At 45.7% G+C, this 18,148-nt stretch overlaps 1 protein-coding gene and 1 pseudogene across 2 annotated transcripts in view; both read left to right on the top strand.

Moving 5' to 3' along the window:
- The window catches only part of LOC126248689 (plexin-A4), a 995,564-nt gene that overhangs the window by 65,625 nt on the left and 911,791 nt on the right, over positions 1 to 18,148 (top strand). The window lies entirely within an intron of this gene.
- On the top strand, positions 9,404 to 9,521 carry LOC126250210 (5S ribosomal RNA; annotated as a pseudogene).

Raw genomic sequence — 18,148 nt, 5'->3', positions numbered from 1 at the left:
GCCAATATAAAGGCGAAGGGTAGACACGCCCACTAATAGTTGCCCGGATGCTTCCGATCAGAGTGTCTCGTTGCGGTGTCGAACGCAGTGATGTAATGGTTGAGACACTGGACTCTTCCTTAAAGACAGTCTTCCGAAGTAAGAGTGATTTCAGGTGTGCCACAGGGGAGTGTCGTAGGACCCTTGCTATTCACAATATACATAAATGACCTTGTGGATGACATCGGAAGTTCACTGAGGCTTTTTGCGGATGATGCTGTGGTATATCGAGAGGTTGTAACAATGGAAAATTGTACTGAAATGCAGGAGGATCTGCAGCGAATTCACGCATGGTGCAGGGAATGGCAATTGAATCTCAGTGTAGACAAGTGTAATGTGCTGCGAATACATAGAAAGAAAGATCCCATATCATTTAGCTACAATATAGCAGGTCAGCAACTGGAAGCAGTTAATTCCATAAATTATCTGGGAGTACGCATTAGGAGTGATTTAAAATGGAATGATCATATAAAGTTGCTCGTCGGTAAAGCCGATGCCAGCCTGAGATTCATTGGAAGAATCCTAAGGAAATGCAATCCGAAAACAAAGGAAGTAGGTTACAGTTCGCTTGTTCGCCCACTGCTTGAATACTGCTCACCGGTGTGGGATCGGTACCAGATAGGGTTGATAGAAGAGATAGAGAAGATCCAACGGAGAGCAGCGCGCTTCGTTACAGGATCATTTAGTAATCGCGAAAACGTTACGGAGATGATAGATAAACTCCAGTGGAAGACTCTGCAGGAGAGACGCTCAGTAGCTCGGTACGGGCTTTTGTTGAAGTTTCGAGAACATACCTTCACCGAGGAGTCAAGCAGTATATTGCTCCCTCCTACGTATATCTCGCGAAGAGACCATGAGGACAAAATCAGAGAGACCAGAGCCCACACAGAGGCATACCGACAATCCTTCTTTCCACGAACAATGCGAGACTGGAATAGAAGGGAGAACCGATAGAGGTACTCAAGGTACCCTCCGCCACACACCGTCAGGTGGCTTGCGGAGTATGGACGTAGATGTAGATGTAGACATGTGGTCAGATGGTTCAAATGGTTCAAATGGCTCTGAGCACTATGGGACTTACAGCTATGGTCATCAGTCCCCTAGAACTAGAACTACTTCAACCTAACTAACCTAAGGACATCACACAACACCCAGTCATCACGAGGCAGAGAAAATCCCTGACCCCGCCGGGAATCGAACCCGGGAACCCGGGCGTGGGAAGCGAGAACGCTACCGCACGACCACGAGCTGCGGACTGTGGTCAGATCCAAGCCCGGCGAGCTAATTTAGGTTTCCAGTATTTTCCCTGAATTATTCCAAGCAGATGATCGGAGAATTCCTTTGAATTAGCCAAATTGTTTCGTCATTCTTGTCCAGTTGAGCAAGTGTTCTACCTCCAAAGATCGCGACGTCGGCGGATGTTAAACTATAGCTTCCCTTCCTCCCTTGTTAACATTTGTTACGATGTATAGTGCGATACCCGCGAGATGGAGTACAGCCCCGAGTGAGGGAGAGGGGTTTCGGGTGTTGTGTCCGCTGGAAGGCGTGGCCGCATTCTTGTCCGCCCACCGCAGCTGCTGCCGCCACCGCCGCTGGCTTTGTACGCTGCCACTCCGCCATTACATTCAAACGCCGTGTCCACTGGCTCGTGCGCAAAGCACCGAATTGTGTGTTTTCCATCGCTCATTAAAGTGGGCCACAAGCTCTGTTAGTCCCCGTACTAATCTAAGTACGACCCGATAGCTCATAATCCAGATGGATGGCGCGCGTCGGCCGTATTTGTTGATTCGCCGGCGGGAGTGCCATCTGCGTTCACTGACGTTATAGCGCCGAGTGCAAACAGATCCATTTCCACCAGATGTACCACGAGTGTGCTTTTCCATTGCTGGAGACACCGTCGCTGACGTTTTATTAAACAGTCTCAGAAGTGTCTATAAAATAGCCGGGTACTGGAAAGGGACCTGAGATCGAGTGGGGAAACTTACGGCGCAATACGCAAAAGTGTATCTCCGGACATTGTAAAGAAGTAGTTAAAAATCAGATTTTGTAAGAACTCATTGTCTTCGGGCACATTAGTTAAAAAACTGTACCGTTGTTACATTGGCAAAAGTCTGCTATTAATATACGGGAAAAACTAGCTGCACTTCTTTACGAATGTCGAACTTACAGAAAGTCGCAATGTACACTACTGGCCATTAAAGTTGCTACACCACGAAGATGATGTGCTACAGACGCGAAATTTAACCGACAGGAAGACGATTCTGTGATATGCAAATGTTTAGCTTTTCAGAGCATTCACACAAGGTTGGCGCGGGCGGCGACACCTACAACGTGCTGACATGAGGAAAGTTTCCAACCGACTTCTCATACACAAACAGCAGTTGACCGGCGTTGCCTGGTGAAACGTTGTTGTGATGCCTCGTGTAAGGAGGAGAAATGCGTACCATCATGTTTACGACTTTGATAAAGGTCGGATTGTAGCCTATTGCGATTCCGGTTTCTCGTATCGCGACATTGCTGCTCGCATTGGTCGAGATATAATGACTGTTAGCAGAATATGGAATCGGTGGGTTCAGGAGGATAATACGGAACGCCGTGCTGGGTCCCAACGGCCTCGTATCACTAGCAGTCGAGATGACAGGCATCTTATCCGCATGGCTGTAACGGATCGTGCAGCCACGTCTCGATCCCTGAGTCAACAGATGCGGATGTTTGCAAGAAAACAACCATCTGCACGAACAGTTCGACGACGTTTGCAGCAGCATGGACTATCAGCTCGGAGATCATGGCTGCGGTTATCCTTCACGCTGCGACACAGTCTCAGTCACCTCTTGTTGGCATTGACGGCACTTTGAACAGTGGACGTTACATTTCAGATGTGTTACGACCCGTGGCTCTACCCTTCATTCGATCCCTGCGAAACCCTACATTTCAGCGGGATAATGGACGACCGCATGTTGCAGGTTCTGTACGGGCCTTTCTGGATACAGAAAATGTTCAACTACTGCCCTGGCTAGCACATTCTCCAGATCTCTCACCAATTGAAAACGTCTGGTCAATGGTGACCGAGCATCTGGCTCGTCACAATACGCCAGTCACTACCCTTGATGAACTGTGGTATCGTGTTGAAGCTGCACGGGCAGCTGTACCTGTATACGCCATTTAAGCTCTGTTTGACTCCATGCCCAGACGTATGAAGGCCGTTATTACGGCCAGAAGTGGTTGTTCTGGGTACTGATTTCTCAGGACCTATGCACCCAAATTGCCCGAAAATGTAATCACATGTCAGTTGTAGTGTCATATATTTGTCCAATTAATACCGGTTTATCATCTGCATTTCTTCTTGGTGTAGCAATTTTAATGGCCAATAGTGTATGTACGAGGGGACTGCAAAAAGTAGGGAGTACTCTATTAGGGCAGGCCAAGGAAATTTTATTTCATGCTGCACTACACATTAATGTGACACAGATGGAAGATACAGTTTTTCAACATAGTGATCAATTATAAACATTTTTTCACCGGGCCAGCCGCGCGGCGTACCACGGGGTTTGAAGCACGATGTTACGGATTGCGCGGCACCTCCTGCCGGAGGTTCGAGTCCTCCCTCGGGCTTCGGTGTGTCTGTTGTTCTTAGCATAAATTAGTTGAAGTACTGTGTAAGTCTAGGGACCGATGACCTCAGCAGTTTGGTCCCTTAGGAATTAACATACATTTGAACATTTTCACCAGGCCAGTCGAGAACCGCTGTACGAATGTGCTCACCGACGGCAAACCTGAGGCTGTTGCGAATCATTGTCTCGATTGGCTGGATATTGCCGTCTGCTGTTGATGCCGATCGGGAAGGTAGCCCATCGACATCACCCACGTCTGTGCGACCTTGGTCACATTGTTGGCATCATTTCACTACGGCTGGATGGGACATTAAATTTGGTCCATAATCTTCGAGAATTTCGCGATGAATCTGTCCCTTCTGTCCACAAGAATCGTACTGTCTCTCGTACTTCAATTTCGGAGTAGGTTTCCAGATGCCTCGCCATTTGCTCGTGTGCTGTGGTGCACCTGTTACCCGTACCACAGCACAACTGTGTCTGCACGAAGCACAGAACACGTACTTAGTTCTGACAGTGTCCCACTCATGTTGCGCGGTGGTCTTAATGTGGCTCGACATGTATAGCGTACTTTCTGAAGGCCCTATGCACGCGCACGAGTTAAAGACTACGTACATCAGAAAATCATATACCATTACAGGTTCTATCAAATATTATAAAACATTATTTTACGTACCCCACGTAGAAATAGTTGCTATAACAGAACAGATTAGAACCTGAACACAAAATCAGGTGCGTCACGAATTGAATGGCTAATATACAATGACTGAAAAAAGTGCCATCGTATGATGAAAATTTTTCTCGATGCCACTCATGGTTCTTAAGGTAAGAACCAAACAAACGTAGCGCTGCCAGTTATTTTTCCACTTTTACAATCTAACTGCCTAATAATTTGCGTAGGTTTTCCAGCATTTAACAAAATGGAAGTGTTAGTATTTCCCGAAGTATGAAGACGCTAACCCCGTTAGTTCTTTTCTAGAGTAATGAGCTACGTTGCGATACCGTATTATCCCCTCTACCCCTTCTGAAAAGAAACACAGAACTTCCTTTCTAGAACACTGATGGTAGACACCAACTCTTAATAACTGCACATCTCAAGAGGAAACTCCCCACATGGGCTTATGGGAAAGTACTACAGTTTTATAGCGGTTTACGCCTTAGACATGTATTTTCTGCCTTACCTCACACGGTCTGTGATGTTTCTCTTATTCTGCGACCTTCTGTAGAATGTCTGTTCACGGTGATCTTGAACAACTGTCAAACTACAGCAGGCCATGGAGGAGTTTCAAACCGTGAAGTCTACTCGTTACGATTTTCCCATATTATATTCCTGAGAAAACTTTATCAGGACTCAGCTAAGTGTGTTCTACACATAAAAAGAAGCTACATTCTAAAAATTGCTTAGTACAAGCCCTGATGGGACATTGAGTTCTGTTCAGTGAATTATGACAGACGTGGCATTCCTATGAAGCGATTTGAAAAGCCGAAATCCTGTCCAAGCGGCGATTTCATTCACACTTTTCTTGGATGTGAGCAATGCGCTTTAGCCATTGAGCCGCCTAGCTCTGTAATTAGTTTCAGATAATATCGACAATCATCCAAGGCGAATATGGAGATGTCTTGTGACTTAACGTCGATGTAACATTGAACACCTTTCGCAATAAAAGAATGTTAAATCAGGACTAATGACAAACTGCACTTCGCAGCAATAAGTATGAATAATTTCATGATGTTTTAATGCTATTTGTAGTAACGTTACCAGTTTTATTTACAGTGTTGCACTCGTATAATTTTTATGTTGTCACGGTTCATTCTTCCAACTTAGATCTAAAGATAGGTAGACTTAAAGTGGTCATCATTAATTTCAAAAAATATTGATCGAGACGATGTATTTTGTTCATCATACCAACGGATATATGGTTTTCTGAGAAAAGTGGTCAATTATGAAAAATTTTAAGTCAGTTTATACGGCGGTTCAAACATTGAAAGTGAGAAGTGGATAATTAAAAATAAATATCTTATAAATTATCCGTTTTATGTTTCTTGAAACTGGACAGTATGCAAAATGAAAGAAACTGACTGAATTATTTGGAGAAGATGTACTAACGCACTGTTTTTATTATCTACTTTTTCTGAGGCATAAATGTTGTGAATTATTACATCTGGTTTTAAATAAAGTGTGAGTAAAGATATGCATCAACTGCCACTGTGTTCCAACGCAACCTTAGGTTCGTTTCGTTCCTGAACGTCGGGAAAAGATACTGTCAAACACAGCACAACGTCCGTTGGATCAGTCCCTCAGTTTTAGTCACTGATGAGGAACCAGTAGTTGGTTAAAATATTAAATAACTATCTACTTGATAAACGAAACTATACTACCTAGTTGAACCTTCACGGCTAAGGTGTACCGACCAACTGGTGGATTTCCTTATCTCACGGGTCGTGGCTCCTGTGACAGTGATTATCTGGCCTTTATTTTGGTACCAAGTTTGTTGAGCCATTCATACAAATTACAGATATACTAAAAAGTACTCAGATCGGGGCGGACCTGCAGAAACACAAAATAGTTTTTCATGTACAAGAGTAATCAAATCACGGACAGTCACGAGCAAGATGTATACGATGTGGTGTCATTTGACAGTGAAGAGTATTGGCGGATAACGCCGTGGCTGTTTGCGGTCATTGTGGTCCATCTAGACACGCGGAATCGCATTCCTGGGCAGCGAGTCGGCAGCGGAAGCTACGTGGATGACGAGGTGGATTCGAGGGCACGACGGTCTGGGAAGTGGCGATGGAAAGCCCGACGTCCGCTGGTGACGTGGACTTCGGATGCAATCGCACAGAGTCGGCACCACACAAGCAGAGTGAAGCGACTTAGGGCACAATGAGATTGTTCGTGTGGCGGTGCTCGCCACGTTGTCGTTTTGACGAGACATAGAGCGAGCTCTGATGATGATGATGATACCACGAATATGCAAGGCACAGAACTCCACATTGCGGTTTCGTCCCCAGTTGGCGAGATCTGTAACTTGAAGTAGATTACTGTTCGACCGTGTCTTTGAGCAATGGTTGAAGAGTGCGACAATTCCGAAAGACAAATAAAAAAGAGGGTTTTATATGACTTTGAGAAATGCAGATATCAGCCGCAACAGGACATTGAATTAAGTACAATGGCGACAAGAGCGAAAAATTGTGCCTGACTGGGACTCTAACCCCGATATCTCGCTTTATGCGAGCGGTCGCCTCAACCGTTTCGGCTATCCGGACACATGTAGCGTCCACTATCCGTTACCCCCGCTGTTCGCAGCTTTACTAGATACTCTCAAGAGTTTAGACACAGTTTGAATCCGCCCTGAAGTTACCGTTACCGTCAAGGCGCATATATATTATTTATATATGTGATGTCTGTTCTGTCGGACGTGTCCGACATGCAGGGAAAGCTTCTCCGGTTATTCGAAGCGATTAAGGCGACCGCTCGCGTAATGCGAGATATTTCTCTTAGAATATACACTCCTGGAAATTGAAATAAGAACACCATGAATTCATTGTCCCAGGAAGGGGAAACTTTATTGACACATTCCTGGGGTCAGATACATCACATGATCACACTGACAGAACCACAGGCACATAGACACAGGCAACAGAGCATGCACAATGTCGGCACTAGTACAGTGTATATCCACCTTTCGCAGCAATGCAGGCTGCTATTCTCCCATGGAGACGATCGTAGAGATGCTGGATGTAGTCCTGTGGAACGGCTTGCCATGCCATTTCCACCTGGCGCCTCAGTTGGACCAGCGTTCGTGCTGGACGTGCAGACCGCGTGAGACGACGCTTCATCCAGTCCCAAACATGCTCAATGGGGGACAGATCCGGAGATCTTGCTGGCCAGGGTAGTTGACTTACACCTTCTAGAGCACGTTGGGTGGCACGGGATACATGCGGACGTGCATTGTCCTGTTGGAACAGCAAGTTCCCTTGCCGGTCTAGGAATGGTAGAACGATGGGTTCGATGACGGTTTGGATGTACCGTGCACTATTCAGTGTCCCCTCGACGATCACCAGTGGTGTACGGCCAGTGTAGGAGATCGCTCCCCACACCATGATGCTGGGTGTTGGCCCTGTGTGCCTCGGTCGTATGCAGTCCTGATTGTGGCGCTCACCTGCACGGCGCCAAACACGCATACGACCATCATTGGCACCAAGGCAGAAGCGACTCTGATCGCTGAAGACGACACGTCTCCATTCGTCCCTCCATTCACGCCTGTCGCGACACCACTGGAGGCGGGCTGCACGATGTTGGGGCGTGAGCGGAAGACGGCCTAACGGTGTGCGGGACCGTAGCCCAGCTTCATGGAGACGGTTGCGAATGGTCCTCGCCGATACCCCAGGAGCAGCAGTGTCCCTAATTTGCTAGGAAGTGGCGGTGCGGTCCCCTACGGCACTGCGTAGGATCCTACGGTCTTGGCGTGCATCCGTGCGTCGCTGCGGTCCGGTCCCAGGTCGACGGGCACGTGCACCTTCCGCCGACCACTGGCGACAACATCGATGTACTGTGGAGACCTCACGCCCCACGTGTTGAGCAATTCGGCGGTACGTCCACCTAGCCTCCCGCATGCCCACTATACGCCCTCGCTCAAAGTCCGTCAACTGCACATACGGTTCACGTCCACGCTGTCGCGGCATGCTACCAGTGTTAAAGACTGCGATGGAGCTCCGTATGCCACGGCAAACTGGCTGACACTGACGGCGGCGGTGCACAAATGCTGCGCAGCTAGCGCCATTCGACGGCCAACACCGCGGTTCCTGGTGTGTCCGCTGTGCCGTGCGTGTGATCATTGCTTGTACAGCCCTCTCGCAGTGTCCGGAGCAAGTATGGTGGGTCTGACACACCGGTGTCAATGTGTTCTTTTTTCCATTTCCAGGAGTGTATATACAGTCGCTGTATCAAACATGGTTTTATATCTGATTGCTTGGAGTCCTATACACCACTATCCAAGCAGGAAACCAGACAGATGATCTGAAGCAAGCGATGAGTGATTCCGGAAACGTTTACTTGTCAAAAGAGTGCCCAATTTCTTCCTAAAAAATCTTACAGTATCTGTTTTACGTGTCGCGTAATGGATTAGTCGCTGAGTGTTAGGCTACAAGGCTCGGACGTCGGCCAACGGATTCCATCAGGGCCTGGAGTTTTGTTCAGTTTTAACGATTTCGGCTGTTTCTTAACAACACTGGGTCGTAGGATTTTTCTACGGCAGTTAATCTTTTGGTGGTGCTTCGTGAAAAATGGCAAGCTGCACCACCTCAAAGTATGTGTGTAAGTATTACGATATGACACTGACTAGTAAATAAGCTCAATGGACTAATATTTTTTCACCCGCTTTAAAGGGTGCACAGATCGCTCTGCAGCGTTGTAGATTATCAGACGGCCATGTGACCTTCCTCCACAGACGTAAGGCATAGCACTGAAGTGGTGTGTATGCGCTTTTCGGTTCTATGGAAGCAGTGCAGCAAGATGGTTCGCCGTGGGGACGAGAAAGAAAGAGCAAAAGGAACTATCGTGTCTGATGGTGCTCATCACGACACCGTGAATGAAATCTCCCGATCTGTTGGTGTATCCCACCGTGTCCACAAGGAATGGCCTTACTACTCGCAACCAATTTTTTGTCCAATGTACTTAACCCTGGTGTTCAAACAAACTTCTAAGCTTGTGACTGCTTTACGTATACCTTTAACATAAACATGATCAGACATTTGCCAACGGCCTTGCCGCAGTGGTAATACCGGTTCCCGTCAGATCACCGCAGTTAAGCGCTGTCGGGCTGGGCTAGCACGCGGATGGGTGACCATCCGGTCTGCCGAGCGCTGTTGGCAAGCGGGGTGCACTCAGCCCTTGTGAGGCAAACTGAGGAGCTACCTGATTTAGAAGTAGCGACTTCGGTCCCGGAAACTGACATACGGCCGGGAGAGCCGTGTGCTGACCACATGCCCCTCCATATCCGCATCCAGTGACGCCTGTGGACTGAGGATGACACGGCGGCCAGTGGGTACCTTTGGGCCCTCATGGCCTGTGCGGGAGGAGTTTAGTTTCCTTTAGATCAGACATTTCTTATTCGAATTATTCGAACTTGATGTGCCGCATCTATAGTGAAGGAAAACAATTATAGTAAAATTATAGCGACTGAACGCACAAAAACAGAGCAGCCTACCGTTTCACAAGACGTAGCGTCATCTTACAGATCATGAATAAGACACTGAAGCTATTAGTAAATGTTTTAGAAATACCAGATCACATTCGCTGACGAACTAACCAAGTCACCGTTGCTAACAGTGCGATACGGGACAATAAAGTGAAATATAACGAGCCCAAGACCTCTTGCTCGGGAAACTAAATCATCTTCCTATGCCGATAAAAACTTTCTCACTCCAGTGAAAAGCAGGTGAAATTGTCATACTTTGTCTACTTTCCCTATTTGTTGTGGTGTGGAATAGCACTGAGCGAGCAGGTGAATTTTTTTTAACATGCAGACAAGCTGCAAAAATCATTTTTCTAGTTCAGTGATCGGGTGGTAAAGTGTGCAGAATGTAACGCAGATTGGAATTTTTGTAAGCTTGATGGCTCCACAGGTATTTGCCAGAGTGCAAACACAAGGGCTTGGTGTCCAGTCTTCGGTAGACCATGTTAGTTTTCTTATGTCAGTAACTTTCACCACTGGAATAAAGGGCAAGTTGCTTCGCGTCTCAGATGGCGAGATAGACTTGTAGGTCTTCTAGAACTATCGGCGTGACCTGGGTTCACAGGGCAGAGGAAACGAGGGCTGACCATCTGGAATACATCCATGCCCGGCGAAGCACTTTGGAATCCAAAACCACTCTCGCTTTGCTTTTCGTGTAAATGTAACAATTTAAAAACAGCGTGTTCTGCCCTACGTTTTATACTGGTATTTCAAACAGTCACACTTTGAAAACATTTGTAGCTGTATAATTCCTGGCCTCCGTGGTGTCTTGAGTTGTGTCCGAGCCTCGAGAAGAGAAATGAAAGTTGGGGGTGTGATTCTACCACTCCAGCTGATAAAGGAAAGAGAAGAACAATCATACGTATGCTTATGTTTAGATACATATTGCACACATCTCGAAAATTTAGTTGAGCTGGCTAAATGGCGCCGTAAACGGAAAAAAAATAAAAAACGTGTATTTTTATGATCAAGAGGTTTTAGCGAATTAGAAAAGTTTATTTTAAAACTCTATGTTATTTGCTTTATAAACCGGTTGCTGCGTAATATTGTCAGTGAATAATCTATTAGTACTACACCGCAGCAATTTGCATTGGATTATTCGAATAAAACACTGATCTGTAAGTACTTGTTCGGTAGCAAGTAAGCTACTGAACCGTTATATGACATGAAAGACCGTAACATCTAGTGTAGTAAATTTAATAAACAAAAATGTAAAACCTACGTCTAGAGCTACTTGCCGATACATACCTATATTTAGTTACGTACAATCACTTAAATCCCAATATAAATAAATGTGATCAGGGTGGTAACAAAAAAAAAAAAAAAATGGCTCTGAGCACTATGGGACTCAACTTCTGAGGTCATTAGTCCCCTAGAACTTAGAACTAGTTAAACCTAACTAACCTAAGGACATCACACACATCCATGCCCGAGGCAGGATTCGAACCTGCGACCGTAGCAGTCGCGCGGTTCCGAACTGAGCGCCTAGAACCGCTAGACCACCGCGGCCGGCAGGGTGGTTACAATTAAACTTTCGCTGCTTGAGATGGCCTCATGAAAAACGCGTGATCGTAGAAAACTGTGCAGAAGAGAAATAACAAACTACCATGTTTACGCTCCAGTTTGCAAACGTTGCTCATTGTGACGACAGCCTGAAACTGCACTATAGATTGCCATTTCACAACTATTCACAGCACTTTTCGAACGGTGGACCATGGAATCTTCAACTGTCAGACACAGCTCGTATTCTGCTTCAAGATTGCACATTACGTCCCGTATTGTTAGCCATGGCAACAATAACTTCTTCAGCAGTTTGTGGCGCAATTGGCCGTCAGCCTGTCCCAGGAGCAGTTTCCAAATCGCCAGTTACTTCGATCTTCCGAATCGTGTTCGTCAAATCCGGTGTGGAAAGAGGACTGCTCCGTATTCCTTTAATGCGTCAGTATTCACGAGAAGCAGCAAGACCACTGTTGTTGTTTGGATAAAACAACTTCACGTGTAAAGTCCAGCTCGTCTTGTCCAGATCCATGTTGAGTCTCTGCAACTGCGCACTGAGGCTTGTGTTCAACCCTACCAGTACCAGCGCCTAACGACTAGACATGACACTACAAACAACGCAAATCCTGCTGCGCACAGTCTTATTCCTGTAAAGTTAGGTGCCCATGCGGTTCATTGTTTTCCGTCTATACTGGCTCAAATACTGAAAGTTTAATTAGAGCCCTCCCCCCAGTATTCAACGTAGGCAGTTCCAAGGGTCTATTAGAGGACGATGCAGTGGTGTGGAGAGAAGTCGCAAAGCTAGAAAATCGTAGCGGCACGATAGCTGCTAGAATAATATGACGACATGAATGGAACACGGGAGAATATCACAACTATTTGTACGAAGTACCCTCCGGTGTGCACTGTACAGTGGCTTACAGAGTATTTATGTAAATGCAGATTTAAGTCCGTGATGCACATCCAAATCCAGTAGCAGATATTACAAGACAGGCATTATGCATCACGATGTGGCTTACTGTTCAGATGTCTTGAGTTCATACTCCTAGAAACTCGACCAACAAATTGTTTCATCCTATAAATCACTAGCGAAAACGCGAAGTTAAAATTAGATATATGTTACAAAGACAGCCATCAAACGACTAACTTGACATTTTTCTTCAACAAATTTCATGCAAAAAATAAACTACCTTAAGAAAAAACAGCTAGTTATTAGCTGGTAGGTGTTTTTATAATGCAGCTCCTAATACAGCCACGAGAGTGACATGTAGTGATAAAACAGCTTTAAAACTCGTTTTACTTCAAGAAATACAGCAACCATAAATTTTACGTACTTTTATTTAAGCCAAAACGCGTTTCGGTGGTACACCGACCTTCAGTTGGCGTAATACGTATTTATGTCTTCAATTCGTACAGACATAGACGGCAGTTCGGATGCAGCAGCTGTCCTGTGTAAAATACTATTGCACTTTGCGAGTTGCATATTTTCAGTATATTACTCATTAGATGAACTTACCTTCAATTCTGCTTGTTCTAGCTCCAATCCTCGCATTTATAACCATAGCACAAACACTTTTTCTTTCTACGTTGTACAAAAACAGCGCTTTAACCGCCATGCTGCCCACTGACAAGTTTGTTTGCATCGGAAAATTATGCTTTTCGTCAAAGTTCCATTATTTACGACGTGCGGTAGTGACTGGATAACTAAACTATATTGAATATTAGAAATATGATACAGTACATTTACTCTATCCACGTTCAATGAATTTGACGTATTGGAGTTATTTCATGATGAATAAAGGCAGAACAGCTACCGAGACAGGTGGCGCAGGGGATAGCACACTAGACCCGCATTCGGGAGGACGACGGCTCAAACCCGCGTCCGGCCATCCGCATTTGGGTTTTCCATGATTCCCTAAATCGCTTCAGGCAAATTCCGAGATGGTTCCTTTGAAAGGGCACGGCCGACTTCCTTCCCTAATCCGATGGGACCGATGACCTCGCTGTTTGCTCCCCTCCCCCAACAAACCAACCAACCAGGAAAACAGCTGACTTACCTAGTGCAGAATTACTATTTACAGTGGATGGTCTCATATTGGGTATGACAACATAACTATATGGTCTTCCATTTAGTTATTATTCAAACGGTTCAGATGGCTCTAAGCACTGTGGGACTTAACATCTGAGGTCATCAGTCCCCTAGAACTTCGAACTACTTAAACCAAACTAACCTAACGGCATCACACACATCCATGCCCGAGGCAGGATTCGAACCTGCGACCGTAGCAGCAGCGTGGTTCCAGACTGAAGCGCCTAGAACTGCTCGGCCACAGCGGCCGGCATTTATTATTAGTATTATGTTTTTTCACAACTATCCCTTACGGGGGGCATCGTTTGGTTCACCGATGGGTCGAAAACAGATAAAGGCGTTGGGGCAGGGTTGTACGGGGTTCAGCCAAGACTGGAGAGCAGCATCTCTCTAGGGAAACTGGCCTCTGTATTCCAAACCGAAATTTCTGCAATCAGAGCATGTGTGGAGGAGAATATGAGTAGGTGCTACAATGATTGTAGCATCTACATCTATTCAGACAGCCAGGTAGCCCTGAAATCATTGGCAGCTCCTGCAACGATATCTAAGATTGTTGCAGATTGCCACAGGGCTCTGGTGGAGCTAGGGGGGAGCAATAGGGTGTACCTAGTGTGGGTCCCTGGCCACTCAGGGATCTGTGGCAATGAACAAGCCGATAGATTGGCTAGGGTGGGGGCAAAAACTCCATTTATTGGACCGGAACCTGTCTTGACAATCACGAAGGCTATGATCAAATTAGAACTACGGAATTGGCTTACGAAACAGCACGTAGGATATTGGACCAAGGTCCATAAACAAAAACATGGTAAGGTAATGATGCCCAAGCCATGTTTTAAAAGAAGCTCTGTAATCCTGGGATTGAACAGGAAAGAGATCAAACTCAGGACTGGACTGATGACCGGCCATGGGAACTTCGAAAAACACCTACACAAAATGGGTATAATGGAAGAGGACCCTAAATGTAGGATCTGTGATGAGAGGGAAGAAACTGCATCACACCTATCTTTGAATGCATGGCATTGTAAAGTAAAAGATACAGAATCTTCGGGACAACTAGACCTGAAGAAATTGTGTCTAACAAAAGCTGGTAGAGGGACTCCTCGCACTATTTAAGGGCACTGGTTGGCTTTACTAGATATATAGTGAGCGATCCCGCATAATAAACAGAGTTTCGGTGCCGGCAGTGGCGGGATAGACCTAAGCTGTTTTAGCTCTCCTGTTAAAATCAAATCAAAAAAATCAATCACAACTATACTTGATGTGTGGTGTGGTTGTATTATGGTCGTTTAGTATAAAATTTTGTTGGGTAACATTTAGTTAGAATTTCAGTTGGGGATGCACATATGTGAGAATAAATGTCAGTTTCTTCGAGTAGGTTCATTCTTTTACCTTTGTTCACCAAGTGAAGTACTTGTAGGTTATAATTAGTGTTGCTCACTCAGAGGCTTTCCCGAGCATTATACGCGTCTTAGAATCTGGACCGTAAAGGTGGGAAGTGACAGTAGTACAAAAAGCACCGTCGCCCATACACCGTAAAGTTCCTTGCGGGTCGTAGATTAAGATGTAGAGTATGGACGTAAATGTTTTTGTAAGTAGTGCTACAGAACACAGTCTGTCAAGTAAATAATTTGTATTCTCGGCCGAGGACGTTTTCCCGACGGTCCTCTCGGATGAAATGTGCGGAATACGTGCGTGACGACAGAGAGGGGAACGAGGTGGTCGGAAGAGGGTTGCGAGGGGTAGCGCGTGGCGACGAGATGCAGAATGGTTGTCGGTGGTGCGAGGCTGCGGCCTTCGGTGGCAGCGTGGGCCGCGCGGGCCCGGCCGGCCGCGTTGCCAAGTCTGGCGGCGCCCAGGTGCGGCATTCCTCGCGGACAGCTCACGCAGCCTCTCCAGCGCCGTTCTCCAGCATACGGCACCCAGCTGCGGCAAATTTAGCGCGGCCCACACCGCTCCTCTCCAGAGGCGGAGACACCTTCGCACTACGATAAGTAATAGGCAGCTATGACACGGCAATACGTCGAGCAGCCCGCGGACTCGTCAGAACATCTGGAACGTAGTAGAAACATCGAACATCGTGCACAGCTGGCCCCGTACCACTCAGCAGCTGCACACAGTTCACCCGGGCCAGTCGGTGCTGTGTCCACGACGTACCAGATTGCTGAACACGATTGTGGCCGGGTGAGCGTAGGAGGTATGAAAACGCACACGTGTTCGTGAAATGTTCCTCCAACCAGTTTTGACGCAGTTAGGGAACGATGGGATGGTGTTTTCTCTTGCTTTGAAAGACGTAAGTCGAAACAAGGCCCCAGTAGTATACAACATTCCATTAGAACTACTCACAGCCTTGGGAAAGCCAGGCCCGACAAAATTCTACTATCTAGTGAGCAAGATGGATGAGACAGGCGAAATACCCTCAGAATTCAAGAAGAATATAATAATTCCAATCCCAAAGAAAGCAGGTGTTGACAGATGCGAAAAATTACCGAACTATCAGTTTAATAAGTCACAGCTGCAAAATACTAACGCGAATTCTTTACAGGCGAATGGAAAAACTGGTAAAAGCCGTCCTCGGAGAAGATCAGTTTGGATTCCGTAGAAATGTTGGAACACATGAGGCAATACTGACCCTACGACTTATTTTAGAAGAAAGATTAAGGAAAGGCAAACCTACGTTTCTAGCATTTGTAGACTTAGAGAAAGCTTTTGACAATGTTGACTGGAATACTCTCTTTCAAATTCTAGAGGTGGCAGGGGTAAAATACAGGGAGCGAAAGGCTATTTACAATTTGTACAGAAACCAGATGGCAGTTATAAAAGTCGAGGGGCATGAAAGGGAAGCAGTGGTTGGAAAGGGAGTGGGACAGGGTTGTAGCCTCTCCCCGATGTTATTCAATCTGTATACTGAGCAAGCAGTAAAGGAAACAAAAGAAAAATTCGGAATAGGTATTAAAATCCATTGAGAAGAAATAAAAACTGAAATGTGGTGCTACAAAAGAATGCTGAAGATTAGATGGGTATATCACATAACTAATGAGGAGGTTTGAATAGAATTGGGGAGAAGAGGAGTTTGTGGCACAACTTGACAAGAAGAGGGGATCGGTTAGTAGGACATGTTCTGAGGCATCAAGGGATCACAAATTTAGCATTGGAGGGCAGCGTGGAGGGTGAAAATCGTAGAGGGAGACAAAGTGATGAATATACTAAGCAGATTCAGAAGGATGTTGGTTGCAGTAAGTACTGGGAGATGAAGAAGCTTGCACAGGATAGAGTAGCATTGAGAGCTGCATCAAATCAGTCTCAGGACTGAAGACAACAACAACAACAACAACAACAACAACGTACAGGACGCACGCCGTCCTCCTCCTCCTCGTCGCGTTGTACCGTAGTCAGAAAGTCACTTTCTGGCTTAATGTTCGCCAGCTGTTCCGATCCATGTCCCTCTCAGACGTAATATATCTGTCAATTGCTCCTTTGGTCTTTCTCGTGGTTCTGATCCATGCGAACTGTGGAGTACCGAACTTCCCATTGCCTTGTGCTGCTCTCTGTACATGGCGGTTACCACCCAATGTGTCCCTCTCGCATCCAGCTGATAGGCACTTCGCTGTCCTGTAGTCTGATGGTGCTTTTTTTTATGCTATCTTAGTTATTGGCTTACGCCCGATTTACACGAGCGACTTTCTGGTTAAAATCGACTACTCGAAGTGCGCGCACCGTCCGTGCCTGCGTGTAAACCCACCACGACTGGAGTGCGTTTATTATGTCGAAGATCTATAGATTGTGACAAGTGTGGAGGTCTAAATTTCCGATTATGCTGGACCCTGCGCGTGCGTAGAGGCAAGGGACTACGGTGGCGTCTGCTAATATCACAAGTTATAACCTATTTCGGTCGAATTCACTCCTATTACACAAACGCATTTAGTGCTTTCGTGTCTTCTTACTTTTTATGTCGGTTGCTTTGTTTTCGTGGCACGTTGAAGAGTTGCACAAGGTCGTGGTATTTTTTCCTACTAGTATTCTCCTAAAAGAGAGACGAAGTATCTGAAAGCGTAAGTATTTATGTTTCACGTAGAAAAATCTAAACTATGCGTAAATTAAGAACGTAAATATATAAACGTCTTTTAATGAAAATTATTTCAACAGTCAGAAATTCAGAGTTATTGGAGGAGAAAAATAAATGTCGTTTTTTTAGAAAACAAGATACGAAGGATAAAACAAAAAGGCGCTATTTACTGCGTTCTAAATGTTGTCTGATGGTTTGCAAGCATATATGTTCTTGAGTAAATAAGTGTATATGTTCTGAAATATTTGGATGACACATTTCCTATTATTTCAGATCTCAAGAATGTGAACAATTTACGACCTTTGACAATAAATTCCACTATGAATTCTGCTTTCGTCATTGATAAACTCTATTGTCGTAGCGTGTTCCTAATTTCACCTCACTTTCACCATTCACGTGCCAAAATGCACAGCAAACAGCTCTCACAATACTGGAAATTTTGGTGCTGACTTGTAAACGAAAATTACTACTCAAAACAGACAAAATTCAGTACGAGAATAAAACGCCAGTGGGACTGCAGTAGACGCACGTGTCTCGGGTAGTCTGTTCAGACAAGAAAGTCGAACGTGTAAAATTGGCTGTAAGGTGTGCCATCGGGTGCTCAGCTGAGCTATTC

The sequence above is a fragment of the Schistocerca nitens genome, chromosome 3, assembly GCF_023898315.1.
Source record: "Schistocerca nitens isolate TAMUIC-IGC-003100 chromosome 3, iqSchNite1.1, whole genome shotgun sequence".
In the NCBI taxonomy this organism is placed as follows: domain Eukaryota; kingdom Metazoa; phylum Arthropoda; class Insecta; order Orthoptera; family Acrididae; genus Schistocerca; species Schistocerca nitens.
The sequence above is the reverse complement of the archived record's forward strand: the minus strand, read 5'-3'. Positions and strand labels throughout refer to the sequence as shown.